Genomic DNA, 12,320 nt, shown 5'->3' with positions numbered 1-12,320 from the left:
ATCAGAAATGGGAAAGGAAATATAACTACCGACCCTGCAGAAATTAAGGAGATAATCAGAAGATACTATGAGCAACTATATGCTAATAAACTAGACAACTTAGATGAAATGGACAACTTCCTAGAAAAGCATAAACAACCAACATTAACTCAAGAAGAAATAGATGACCTCAACAAACCAATCACAAGTAAAGAGATTGAGTCAGACATCAAAAAGCTCCCAGAAAGGAAAAGCCCAGGACTGGATGGTTTCACATGTGAATTCTACCAAGCATTCAAGAATGAATTAGTACCAATCCTGCTCAAATTCTTCAAAAAAATTGAAGAAGAGGGAAACTACCTAACTCTTTCTATGAAGCCAACATCACCCTAATACCAAAACTAGACAAAGATACTACAAAAAAAGAAAATTATAGACCAATTTCTTTAATGAATATAGACGCAAAAATCCTCAACAAAATACTTGCAAATCGAATCCAGCAGCACATTAAAAGAATTATACACCACAACCAGATGGGATTTATTCCAGGTATGCAAGGCTGGTTCAACACAAGAAAATCAATTAATGTGATACACCACATCAATAAATCAAAGCAGAAGAACCACATGATCATCTCAATTGATGCAGAAAAGGCATTTGACAAAATTCAACATCCTTTCCTGATGAAAAAAAAATAGAAAAAAGACTAAGCCTCTGAAGAACAGTGGCCAGGCCAGACCCTTTTCTGAACTGCCAGTGCCTAGCCCAGTGTTAGGTATGTAGCTGAGAAATTAGGATTTAAGGGATGATTATGATTACTGAACCATTATATAGATATTCCCTTTTTACTTTTTTACTTTCTGGTATACATAAGGAAATACCTGAAATCTTTGAACTGTAATTCAGCTTCCTTGATCTCTGATAATGTTGTATAGCCTTTATCTTGTGCCTTTGTGATTGTAAAAACCTTGTGACTGATCCTCACTTATACCCATTTCATCCAGTTTTCTGAATTTAGAGTCTTATGATCACTGAAGACAGCCCCTAGTGTTTATTAATGAAGGGCTCTGGGTCAGCCGAGAACTAACCCACCCCAATTCCAAAGTTATCTTGATAATCAAAGCTGGATCTAACCAAAATGGGCCCACCTGACATGCACTTTAGCTTAGACTTTAACCTATTAGTTACCCATACCTCATTATAATACTAAAAATCACACCCTTCATCGTATTAAGGACACCATTTTCTTACATACGTTCTGTGACTGAGCATGTAACCAATCTGCACATGCCCAGTAATTAGATCACTTCTAATTACATCATCTAGAGCCATTGTACTCATTATCCTAAAATCTGCCCATCTTTTGAAACTATAAAACAGAATTACTGCAGTTCGGGGAGACAGATTTTTAGGCCTTTTGATCTCCTGCTTCATGCCTAGCAATAAACTTTTTTACTCTTTGAAACCCCATGTCTCAGGAATTGGTCATTTGAGCTCATTGGTTGAAGAATCCACCACTTTTGATCAGTATCAGGTACATGGGAGACACTAAATTGAGGATGTTGGTAGTTTCATCAGGCAACATCCAACTCCAGGCCTCTGGGAGCAGCTGCCTGAAGGACTCTGGGCAGGACGGGAGGCGACAGGCTCCATGGGAAGGAATGTTAAATGCGTCTTAGGCAAGGCGGCACTTGCCTGCCACATGTTTGCAAATCTTGCACTAAGTAAATGTCAGTGATTATACCTCCACAGGTACAGACCTTTCAACAGCTGATGTGTGATTTTTCTTTCCTCCTGCCTGGTGCCAGCTTTGACTCATTCCAGGCCTCACCTCCAGAAGCTGGGACAGCAAGGGATGCCCAAGATCGAGACAGGGAGAAAGCTTTGCACTCCAACAAGAATAATAAAATCCTCCAAGGAGATCACGGTGCTGAGTCTCTCACAGATGAGGACCCTGAATGAGCTGGGTCAAGGGTGTGGCCAGGTTGCCCTCACCCCACTGACTCATACAACTCATGCAACCTGCTGTGAGCAACACGTTCCACCGGAATCCAAGGATCTCCCGTGCAAAGGTCACCCACACCATGACAGGCAGTTGTGGTGTAGACCAGGCCGCAAAGGCCTGCCTTCAAATCCCCGCCTGCCACATTTTGTGTGATCTGACCTTAGGCTGGTGATTTCACCTCTCTGAACCTCACTCTATAATCAGACTGATAAAAATACTTAAAGACTTAAAGCCTTTCTCCAGCCAGGCCCCGTGTATATACATCAATAAATAAATTCTCCTCACAGGGTTATTGTGACTGCCGAATGATTATGCATGCAAGTGCCAGGCCTGCAGTAAGCATTCCTTAAAACTTTTTACTGAATAATAGTGTCTGACAACATAGCAGGTGAGTCACTAAATGTTCTTGGGGTTTGGACACACCCCTATCTTCAACAACACCTGCTCCAAAAGGCCTCGCTACCCCCTGCACACCTGACTGCCTGAGGCCCTTCTCGAGGCAACCTTTGCAACACATCAGCCACCTAACCTTCATCTGATGAGTAACGCCACCCAGGCCAAAAATCTAACTGCCGCCTCTAACTTTCCCTCTCCTTCTCCCCAGATCAGTCACCAAGTGCTGCTGATTCCTCCTCCTTCATATTCCTCGAATCTGCTCCTGCCTCTTTATTCCTACCTTAGACTCACCTGAAATATTGCAACAGCTTTCCCTCTTGGTCCCTTCCCTGCCCAGTGTATTGTTGGCAAGGCTGATACTTCTAAATGTGAACCTGATGGCGTACACAGAGCCCTTGGGAGAAAGACTAAACACTTGAGGTCCAGCCGACTTCTCCAGCCATAGCTTCCATCACTCCCCTAAACCAGAGCCACACTGAGCTACCCCAGCTCCCCGCTCACCTCCACCCACCTTCTCTCATTTCTCCACTCCTCTGCATAAGCTGTTCCCTCTGCCCAGAACACTCTTTATCCATGCCTCACCTCATTAACCCTTATCCAACCTTTAACACTCAGCTCCTTTGGAAGGCCTTCTTCAACTCTCCCGCCCTCCCCACTCCCCCCAGGCTCACCTCCAACCAACTGTGTTAACTGCTCCCTTTCCACGCCCCTAGAGCCATGTCCTATGCTTCTCAAAGCATCTACCAAATGATATCATAAAAGCCTCATTACTTCTTTGCACCACCCACCCCCCCAACATGCCACTCCCTCCATTCCCTGCCCCAGACTGGGAAATCCTTGAAGTCTGGGACTGTATAGCATTGCCACATATTTTCAACACCTGACACAGTATCTGTCAATAGTCAGTGCCTTATTAAACATTTGTTGAAGTGTTAAATGCCAAGGACAGAGCAGCATAGTAAGAGATACAGCTGTTTGATTCTTATAGAAAGAAAAATATCATGTTATAAAATGAACAAAATAGTGAGCCACATCCTTAATAACGATTTATTGGAAGATGCAAAAGTGTCCTTCATGTGGCCATGTCTTCCATGGTCATAACATAAAATCAAACTCAGTGAAGGACTTTTTGCTACAAGACTGACCTAATACCATGTTCATAGAACTTTCTAGTGATCAACATGAATACCAGAATCACTGTTGAAAAGAGTAGTCAAATAGCACACCCTTGAGCAGCCAAGATTTTGATAGGATCTAGATCATTATCAGTTCAAAGTTAAATTTCCTGAGTAACATTACCACAAAGGAGAGTCTAAAGTTGTATATAATGGTGCCTAGGAGTCTCCCCCTGAGTACCTCTTTGTTGCTCAGATGTGGCCCTCTCTCTCTCTAACTGAGCCATCTCGACAGGTGAACTCGCTGCCCTCCCCCCAACGTGGGACCCGACTCCCAGGGGTGTAAATCTCCCTGGAAACGCAGAGTATGACTCCCGGGGATGAATGTGGACCCGGCATCGTGGGACTGAGAGTATCTTCTTGACCAAAAGGGGGATGCGAAATGAGACGAAATAGTTTCAGTGGCTGAGAGATTCCAAATGGAGTCGAGAGGTCACTCTGGTGGACATTCTTATGCACTATATAGATAACACCTCTTAGGCTTTAATGTATTGGAATAGCTAGAAGTAAATACCTGAAACTACCAAACTCCAACCCAGCAGTCTGGACTCTTGAAGACAATTATATAATAATGTAGATTACAAGGGGTGACAGTGTGATTGTGAAGACCTTGTGGATCACACCCCCTTTATCTAGTGTATGGATGAGTGGAGGAATGGGGATAAAAACTAAAGGACAAATGGGGTGGGATGGGGGGATGATTTGGGTGTTTTTTTTTCACTTTTATTTTTTATTCTTGTTCTGGTTCTTACTGATGTAAGGAAAATGTTCAGAGATAGATTGTGGTGATGAACGCATAACTATGTTATCATACTGTGGACAGTGGATTGTATATCATGGATGATTGTACGGTGTGTGAATGTATTTCAATAAAACTGAATTAAAAAAAAAAAAAAAAAAAAATTTCCTGAGTAAGGTTGACAGTGCACACATCCTGTGTGGTAGATTAAAGAAAATCCAAGTATTTTAGATAGCAGGTGCACAGGTGGCAAGGTTGCATATTCTGTTGGAAGGTTGAGCAAACTACTAAAAAGATGAGAGCCACCCCATCGCCAAGCAGAGGTGGGTCACATCCTTCTCTGCACAAAGCCATACTTCAGTTATGCTGGATACTTACTTCCTCCAAATACTTCTTGCACCTTCCCACGCCTCTGCCATTTTCTCCATCTCGAATGCCTCCTCTTCTAATTTCTACCCAACAATATACTATCCATTCTCAAAGGCCCAACCCATTATGGTCAAGTCATACAGATAACCCACCCACCCCACCCCCATTACTTTCTTCCATATTAAACTTTCTGATTATCTGGCCACCTGGCTTTAGACTACATTTCCCAACCTCCTTTGTAACTAGGTTAGGCCAAATAACCAACTTCTGGACAACAGGTTAGGTCAGCCACTTCTGGATCTCAGCTTTAAAGCATCTGTTGTGCATTTCTCCATCCTCTCTTCACCATTCCCACAAGCTGAAACAGATGTGGCAATGACCAAGCTTTGACTAAATATATGAAAACAATACCCTATAGGATAGTGAGCAAAGCAACAAGATAGAACAAAACTGGGTCCCTGAATGACCCTGTGGAGCTGAACTGCCCCACCAGCCTGGACTGCAACTTACATTTATGCTTTCACATGAGAGAGAAACAAAATTATATCTTAAGATTGATCTTATATAAATCAAGGTCTTCTGGGATCTCTGCATCTTAATTATTTAATCATATATTGGTTTCTCTGTGAAACTTTCCCTGAGAGCCCTGTCTGAAGTCCTGTAGTGAGTATTTTGGTCTAATGCTCATATAGCACTCTACATGACATTTATATATATATATATATATATATATACACACACACACATATATATATATATTTTAAGATAGAAAGATTTCTTTATTAATGACCCCAACCATATTTCTTTAGATACAGGAGTTCTGAACTCAAATACTGAGAAGAAAACAAGTTAAGATTGCATTATCCTCCAACTCATTACCAGTAACATATTGCAAAGCAAAACAGCTCGGGAAAGAGGGTGGAAGGGAAGGGGAGTAAGGGAAGGAAGATAAAGAAAAAATTAAGTTGATCAAGTGGAATTATTCTTTGTTTTTTGTTTTTTGTTTTAGTTCTTGGGAACTATGAAGTCCTTGCAAGTACAGCTCGCTTCTGCAGATTATTTTCCAAATGTGTACAAAATGGAACCAAAACGGAGAATCCCTTAAGAACCTGAAGAGATGCAACATTAAAAGCTACGATGATCCAGTAGCAAGTGTTCCAGCCTTCAGTTGCCAGCCACTTCCTCCTTCTGTGCCCAAGAGTTAGCGGGACAAAAATGTCTTCCCCACGATTGCTTTCATTTCCTTTTTCTCAGCACCCAGACGTGCACGGTTCAGCACCTTAAGGAAGTCAGATGATTTGCCCACATACGTGTGTGAATATAGGCCTTAGAGCACTTGATGTGGTAGTGCAGGTAGTCCCGAAACATGTGCATCAGGTTGATGGTGTTGTCTCAGGCACTGACGTTGTAATATAGCCAATGTTGTCGCCCACAGCGGCATCTGTGTCTTTCAGCTCCAGAGGTGGTTCCCTGTGGCTGAAGAGGACCTGTGGGGCTGTGTGGCTGGCTCTGCATCCTTCTGTGAACTCCTGCATAAACACCTTTCCAATGACCACATCATCGTCATCTTTGAACACCGTGCTGAAGACTACTGTTACTCTGTCCTTTTTGGACTCAACATACATGGTCTCATCATCCCTGTAATGGATAACTGCCCTGTTCTCCCCTTCCTTGCCCTCTTCTTGGAACTGGAAGTATTTCTCAAAGACAGAGGCAAAACAATTTCGTTTCAACATGCCAGCCTGATGCACAATTGAATCCTTGGATGCAGGGAGATTTTCAAGGTCATATAGCAAAGAGACATTGTATCCTGATTCTGGATTTACCAAGAAACTCCCATACACCTTCTTTAATAACTCGTCAGCACCATGTGCTTGAAGTTCCTTGTAGAATTTCAAAGAAATACTGACCATCACTTTTGTTCTGTCTCCATCAGAATTTGAAACATGATAGAGGACCCCATCAAAATCTGAAAATGTTACTTCTACTGCTTCTGGTTTGTTTCTGGCAGCCAAGTTCTCAAACTTGAGCTCAAGTGTCTCCTTGATGATGCAGTTGTTCACCTCCAGCAGGATCATGGCGGCGGCTGCCCCGGGCAGGGGAAGGAGAAACAAGGGCGGGTGAGGGTGGGTAAGGGAGGAAAGGATAGAGGGAGCGGCCCTGCTGCCCCCTGAGGAGGAGGGCTGGGTGGGGTAGGAGGTGAGGGAGAGGGGGAGAGGGAGCAGGGTGAGGAGAAAGAGAAGACCCGCGCACGCACTCACTGTGGAGCCCTCTATGTGATATTATAGTTATTCTGTGCATGCCATGTTGTCCCTAGTGGACTATAAGGTTCTTGAGGGTTAAGGCTAGACTGGTTTCACTTTTGATACCCTCAGAATAATCTGCATAGTATCCTATGTAGGAAAGTCACATTTGTTGAGGAAATGAGTGAAAAAATAGTGCTTCCCACCCAAATATTCTTTTTAAAGGTAAGACAAAGATAGCAGCAGCAAAGCAAATACACAACATATTTAAACAGAAATCAGAAAGAATGCAGCTCACAAATAAGAGGCCTGGGGTGCTGAACTGGGAATAGTAATTCTCCAAAAATAAATGTATTGTGGTAACAAGGCCTAAAGAGACCTCACTAAAAAACACAGATGGTTACTGAAGCTCTGGATGAGACCCTTCCTTACTCCTGGTCCCTCAGAAGACTGAGGCAGGGATGGTCACGTGCTCTCAGGATGTGCACAATCACTTTTATGGACTGGACAACCTCCCTTTGGGCACTTGTCCATAGCACCACTGCTGTAAATATGGTTTCTCAGAGGGTACTGGGGAGAAGGGCACCAATACTGTTCTCCCAGACCATCTCGGAAAAGGGAAGGAGAGAGTATTTCAAGGCCTCCCAGGAAAACAGTCACAAGGGTGTGGGGTCTGGGGCCACACAGCTTGAGTGTGAACCCCAGCTCTGCCACTTACCAGCTGTGCAACCTTGCACAGTAGTCCAAGCAACTGAATCTCTTTGCACCTCCATTTCCTAAAACGGAGTTGATAATATTAGCTACTCATGAGGCTTTTGTAGGACTGACTTTGTCCATGTAAGGCATCTATAAGAGAGCCTGGCAGCCAATACATGACAGTTGCTGTCATCTATATCAACCTAATCCTAATTGTCATCACCCTGGGAGGTAGCTGCCTCTGCAGGACCCTCTGTGCAGTAAGTAGAGCAAATAAAATACTCATTTTTCTAGACAAGAAACTGAGGCTCAAAGTGAATTGCCAGAGGTTTCCCATCAGAAAGGTAGGACCCTCAGGTGTCCTCGCCCTAAACTGCATGCTAATGGGGAGCTGGAGGCAGCCGGCCTCTGGTCCTGCACTCCACGTGGGCTCTGGGCTTCAGGAGGGAGGATGGCAGAGGGTGCGGAGAGAGGGGAGGCTGTAATACCTGGCCCCCTCCTCTTTGAGTGGCCCCTCAGGAGTCACGGGCGAGGAGCCAGGCCTCCCTGTGCACCACCCTACCTGCTGCCCACCCCCAGCAGGCTCGGGAGCCCCACCCTGGCCCTAAGGAGCCCTAGGAGCTGAGACTTCTCTGCCAGGCTGGGTCCCGGCCAAGGGGAGGGTGAAGAGTGGGTGTGGAAAGGGGACACCAGGAAGGTGCGTGGTGAAGGTTTGCTGATAAAAACAGATGAAGATGTATGAGGGGCTCAAAAAGGCACAGATAATACGAGTGAGTATTTATAAAGGAAGGACTGAATGAGGAAGTGTAAATGAGGAAACAGAAAACAACATGTGCTTGGCAGTGTCAGGGCACAGATACTTCCTTTGACAGTTTTGTTCCTTTCAGTGAGGAGGTCAAATAAAGCCAGGCCTGTGTGTGTGTGTGTGTGTGTGTGTGTGTGTGAGAGAGAGAGAGAGAGAGAGAGAGAGAGAGAGAGAGAGAAAGGAGGAGTCAAGGAGACATATGGGGAGAAAAGAGGACAGAGAGACAAAGAGAAAGACAGGAAGAGGAAGGGAGGGGAGGTGAGTGGGATGGGGGGAGGGGAGAAGAAGGAAGAAAAGGGAAAGAAGTCCAAGATAGACACTGAGAAAAAGAGAGACAGAGAGCCTTCAGGCCCATAGAAGCTGTGACTGTCCTCACCATCTCAGATTTTTCAAAGTGCACCCTTCCCTAAAAAAAAGCAAACAGAGAAGCAGCTTCTCTCTCTGAGAAAGCTCCCTTTCAAGAAAGTGCCGGAAGGTACCGGTTGCTAGAGGTTGACCAGCATCCCCAGCCTCCATTCTGGCTATTCCCCACCTCCACACTTCCTTTCTCTCTCTGATTCGACAGGACCCTGCCCTCTTTCCTGAGCTCTGGTTCTTCTATGAAGTTGAAGAGAAGGTGCTGCCGTGGCCCCTCTCGTGCGACCCAGCGTGTCAGGCAGGTAGACTTCTCCTGTCCAATGTGCTGCGGCAGGTCTCTGGGGAGGGCACATACCACTCCCATCTCTAGGTTCAAGGGTCACATCAAAACAAAGTCCAGACACCCTCAGGCCCAAGGCCAAGGCCGCCCAGCATGCCAGTCAGTGGTGGACAGGCCTTGAGGCCCCTCGGTCCTCCAGGGGCTTCACCCATTTCCAGGCCCAGTAGACACAAAAGGAACCCTAAATAGCCCTGTCTCTGGAAAGGAACTGCTGTGAGCTCCCACCTCCGGCAGCTCTCTGGGCTGCTATTTCCCTGCCCCACACCCTCGACCACAGGACAGTGAGGAACCCTGGAGCTTGGAACTCCACTCTTCACCCCATGAACTTCCTGCCAGGGGAGGCAGGACTCCAGGCTTTGCCTTGACTCCAGGAAATATTTGAGGCAAACAGCTGACCTTGGGCCTGCCGGCACCCTCCTCACATCTGCCTTCAAGTGGGGAAGACTCCAGATTCCAGTCCCTTCCTGCCCAGGCACCTGTACCCCCAAGCAGGGTCAGCAGGATGGGCATGTGAATTCTTGACCCCCACAGCTCCAGCCCCAGTTCAGTCTCAGGACAGATTCCGTTGGCCCCAACAACATGAATCCAACCATAGCCCAGCTCAGTGAGGGTGAGGGGCCTACCTCTGTCCCTGGTCTCTGAGGTCCACAGAGATTCCATGTCGTCTTATATAGCTGTATTCTCAACAGGCCTGGCACACAGCAGGTACAAAATCCTGGATGGATGATTTTCTACTTCTGATTCCTGGGATTCTATGGGTCATTTTTAATCCTCCACTTAATCCAACACCAGCGCAGCTCAGCCTTTCCTGTCATTTCTGCCACAGCCACAGGAGCCCTTGGGAACCCATTCATGACTGTGCAGACCCAGAAATGCTCAGCCAAAGATAGGCTAGAGGACTGTGGACTGAGGAGCTTCTGGGCTTCTCCTCTACCACCCCAAACCAGTGTATTAGTTTCCTAGGACTGTGGTAACAAATTACCACAAGCTGGGTGGCTTAAAACAAGAGAAACTTATATTCTCATAGTTCTGGAGGCCAAAATTAGTTTCACTGAGCCAAACAGCAGGGCCATGCCCTCTCCAGAGACCCTAGGGGAAAATCCATTCCTTGCCTCTTCCAGGTTCTGATGCCTCTCAGCATTCCTTGGCTTGTGGTTGCATCACTCCAATCTCTGCTTCCATCATCACACGGCCTTCTATTCTACTGTGTGAAATCCCCCTCTTTTAAGGAATCTTAAAAATCTCCCTCTTTTAAGGAAATGCATGATTGCATTTAAGGCCTGCCCAATTATTCCTGGATAATCTCTACATCTCAAGAGTTAATCACATCTGCAAAATTCTTTCTTGTCATATAAGGGAACAAGTTGCATGTTGCAGGCTTTAGGACCTATATATCTACAGGGGCCATTGTTTAGCCTACCGCACCTGGCCACACAGAAACTCTGGATGCAGAAAGATCCAAATCCTCCCCAGAGAAGAGGCTGCTCAGAGAGGAGGCTGCTAGGAGCAGCAGAATTAGTTCTAACAACTAAGGAAAGAAAGAGTGTGACCCGGAAGAAAAAACACCGGACCAAGAGTCCTGGCCTTGAGTGGCAGCTCTGCCTTTTTTTAGATGTGACCTTGAACAGTTGTTTATTTCATTCAATCAACATTTACTGAGTGCCTTCTGTGTGCCAGGCACTGTGTTGGGTATGAGCCTCAGTTTCTTTGTCTGTGAAATGGAGAAAATCAATGCTATTACTCTTATTATTACACAGTAGCTGTTCAGGAGATGTGTTTTGTTTTTAATACCAGGCCAAGTAGGCATGGAAAAACCAGGACAAAACAGGATCATGGAAGCCACAGGAAAAAGAGAGTTCCTCAATATCTTGTGTGATTCTCACAATTACTTTGTGAGTTGGGTGGTACTTTCACTTTACAGAGGCAATAGAAAAGTTAAGGTCTGGCAGACAGAGTTGAGGCTGTGACCAGTTCTGGCTGATGGACTATGGGCAGAAGTGACAAGTGTTATTTGCAGGATAAGGCAGAGAAAAATCCCAGCAAGTCCCATTAGCTCTTCTTCCAGCTGCCACAGGAACCACGGCCATCTCAAGCTGAGATGGTGTAACCATAATATGGAAACAACCCAGGTCCCTGAGTCACTGATGGAAAGGGGCTGCCTAATCCAGACAACTTTGCACACGTGAGAAATAAACTTGTATGTGTGGAGCCACTGAGATTTGGGAGTTTGTTACTACAGCAGAACCTATTTTTAACTGACTAAAAATCCAGGTCTTCTGAGTAGGTATTTTTCCATCATACTTTCTTGACAAAGCTTTTTAAAAGAGTTGTCTATTCTCATTGTCTCTACTTCTTCACCTCTCATTCACCGTCTGTCTGCTTCGGTCAGCCTTCTAGCCCATCTCTCTATTGGATTTGCCCTGTAGCCACAGTATTGCCAAATCCAATTGACAGTGTTAGAGGTTTTTCACAACTAGATTTCTATGGAATGTGACATTGTTGAAACATTTTCTTCTGTGGGTTACCTATTAGAAAGAAACAGAAAACTTGACCCAAATTATCTTAAACAAAAATACAAATCATTATATCACATAAGAAAAGGCCCAGTGGAAGAGTAGTTTCCAGGGACAGCTGATACAGTGGATCAGCAATGTCATCAAAGACCCCAGTTTTTCCATTTCTCCTCTCTACCATCTTTGGAGTATTAACTAAGCCTCTTGGCTGGTTTTCTTTATGGTCACAAGATAGCCGCAGCAGTTCCAGGTTATCATATCCAGATTCGACAAAGTCCACAGGTTAAAGGACCATCTCATCTTTGCCTCTGTCTTAAGAACAAGGAAACCTTTCCCAGAAGACTTCTAGAACTTTTCCCCTCATGTGTCATCGGTCAGAATGGGTCACAAGTCCATTGCTGAGCCAATGCCTGGCAAAAGGAATGGGATTCCCAACACTGTCTTCCACTATCAAGATCCACTCCTTGGGGCAGGAAGATCCACATGCTTGTGTAGAGGACAGACACCCCTTGGGAAAGAGGAGGAGTGACAGGTATTGGGTAGGCACCAGGGCAGCTGTGGCAGGTTCCAGGCACTTCTTGCTGGTTCTCTTTCTTCTATGACCACCCCATCTCTTGGTGTCCTTTTCCTCAGAAGGTACCGTAAGTATTTATTTCCCTGAGGGTTCTGTACCCAGACTTCTTCTGGTCATACTCCATATCCT

The 12,320-nt window shown here is 45.3% G+C and overlaps 1 pseudogene; it reads right to left on the bottom strand.

Annotated features, from left to right (window-relative positions):
* Positions 1-5,864: 5,864 nt before the first annotated feature.
* On the bottom strand, positions 5,865-6,741 carry LOC119509256 (annotated as a pseudogene).
* Between the last annotated feature and the right edge of the window lie 5,579 nt (positions 6,742-12,320).

Source organism: Choloepus didactylus, chromosome 14 (assembly GCF_015220235.1).
Source record: "Choloepus didactylus isolate mChoDid1 chromosome 14, mChoDid1.pri, whole genome shotgun sequence".
NCBI lineage: Eukaryota > Metazoa > Chordata > Mammalia > Pilosa > Megalonychidae > Choloepus > Choloepus didactylus.
The sequence above is the reverse complement of the archived record's forward strand: the minus strand, read 5'-3'. Positions and strand labels throughout refer to the sequence as shown.